A 2,355-nucleotide genomic window follows, 5' to 3' on the forward strand; every position below is an offset into this window, starting at 1 on the left:
TGTAACAAACAATGAAAATTAGCAAGGATCCTGTTCAAATAATAAATTAGGGCTGGAGTACATTATTTCATCATGGTTAGTTTTTCTATCTGGTATGCCCACACATACAAAAAAAAATAACTCAAAAGCAACAATTATGTTTCAGGTTGTGAAATAATTGCATCAAGATAAGCAAGCATTTTAAAGCTATATTCAAGGTAACTGATGATTGTCAGTCTTCCCCTCCCTCCACCATATTCAGGAATTTATGTCTATTAAGTAATAGGAGATGGGAAGTTTACATTATGGTTTTCTTTAACCACTACTAGAAATGAAATGCATCCCAGTTAAGTGTATATACTGAAGGATCATTTGATATAATACAATATATTATATATGATATGATATGCTTCAATGTTCATAACTAAGATTGGAAAGAGCCTAGAAATACAGACTTTGTAATGTAAGCTATGAAAAAAAATAAGCAATCCTTTAGGATTTTGTTGAAAGTTAAGTCACTTAGGGGTGATGCTAATAGTCAACTGCAGACAACACATTACATATCTTGATGCACTTGAAGAAACCTGGCTTTCATTCAGACACCCTCATTTCTACAGTTAGAAGTTCTGCTGCAGCAGCAACTGTCCATGAAGGGAAGTAGAGAAATAACTTTCAAGAGTTCTCAAAATTACTCTGGGTCCCAAACTTCCAATCAGTGCAATGAATTTTTTATTATCAACTGCTAGCCAAGGTAGTCATCTTTAAATGCAAATAACACAGATAAAATTATTTTATATACTATAAAATTATACAATTGTGGAGAAAATTTCTCTACAACATTCCATAAGAAAATTGATTTGCTTTCCATGACAAATTACAGACACCTCTATTCTGATGTTTGTCACATTGTTTTATATTTAATTGTTTCATGTCTGATTCTCCTTCTTTGTTCTGAACCAAAAACAAGAACCTGGAACAGATTTAATAAATGGGATACATGCAATAGATGTCTGCTAAGTTTAATCACTTTTATGTTTAGTATAATTCTGAGTTTTTTATCATGTTCAATTTCAAAGGCTTTTGGTACAGAATTCTTTTAAGATAGATACTTCTTAGTCCACTATGATTTCTATGAGAAACAGATATTTATGGGAACATCAAAATTGATTTATAGATTAAGGACTGTCTTGGATCTTCTCTGCCCCCAGGATTTAGTTAACAAAATTCATTTAGAATGCTGTGTGAAGTTCATTCCTCCTGGTCCCAAAGTTACAGCAACATGAGTACAAAATGTCAGTCTGTAAACATATTTTGAGGAAGTAGCAATAAAACCACAGACACTCAAAATTTGTTACGATGTTTAACTATCAGAATATTTTTAATATATCTAGATTCAGTTACCTTTGAAATGCAAAATTGCCCTGGCCGGTTGGCTCAGCGGTAGAGCGTCCGCCTAGCGTGCGGAGGACCCGGGTTCGATTCCCGGCCAGGGCACATAGGAGAAGCGCCCATTTGCTTCTCCACCCCTCCACCGTGCTTTCCCTCTCTGTCTCTCTCTTCCCCTCCCGCAGCCAAGGCTCCGTTGGAGCAAAGATGGCCCGGGAGCTGGGGATGGCTCCTTGGCCTCTGCCCCAGGCGCTAGAGTGGCTCTGGTCGCAACATGGCGACGCCTAGGATGGGCAGAGCATTGCCCCCTGGTGGGCAGAGTGTCTCCCTTGGTGGGCGTGCCGGGTGGATCCCGGTCGGGCGCATGCGGGAGTCTGTCTGACTGTCTCTCCCTGTTTCCAGCTTCAGAAAAATGAAAAAAAAAAAAAAAAAAGAAATGCAAAATTGCTGCTCCAAAAATATTTTATTAAACACTAAATTCCAATATGTGTTTCTGATGGTCACAGCATTCATTGACGCTAATGTGCTATTTATTTCTCTTCTAAAAATACAAGTTATAAATTTCATATTTTTGTCTTTCAAAGCAGAAATCAAGTTAACAAGGGCATGTGTTGATTTTGTACAGGAAAATTACTTATAAAATTTGGAGTGAACAAAATACATTTCTTATTTTTTGTTTTCTTAAGGCACCAACTGGTTTGTGTTTCCTAAAATACAAAGATGAAAACATCTTCTGACACCTCTGGCTCCACACCCTTTAGTATGTTGTGAGGATATATTTTGACTCAAAATAACAATAACAAAGTGGTTTTTTTTAAAAAAAAAATAGTATTATGCATATAGATAGTAAGAACACTGATGATCACACTCATTTTACAATATAATGTTGATTTTTAGAACTTGAAAAAGTTAATTGGTTCTTTTTTAACATTATATCTTCAATTTATGCAAAGACTAACCACCATTGTTCTGAGTTCTCTTTTGTATCTC

The 2,355-nt window shown here is 35.9% G+C and overlaps 1 non-coding gene across 1 annotated transcript; it reads left to right on the forward strand.

The window, feature by feature from the left end:
* Window positions 1-1,397: 1,397 nt before the first annotated feature.
* On the forward strand, window positions 1,398-1,473 carry TRNAA-AGC (transfer RNA alanine (anticodon AGC)). The gene has a single exon. It is a non-coding gene; the product is annotated as a tRNA-Ala (tRNA).
* Window positions 1,474-2,355: the final 882 nt, after the last annotated feature.

Source organism: Saccopteryx leptura, chromosome 1, assembly GCF_036850995.1.
Source record: "Saccopteryx leptura isolate mSacLep1 chromosome 1, mSacLep1_pri_phased_curated, whole genome shotgun sequence".
Lineage (NCBI taxonomy): Eukaryota > Metazoa > Chordata > Mammalia > Chiroptera > Emballonuridae > Saccopteryx > Saccopteryx leptura.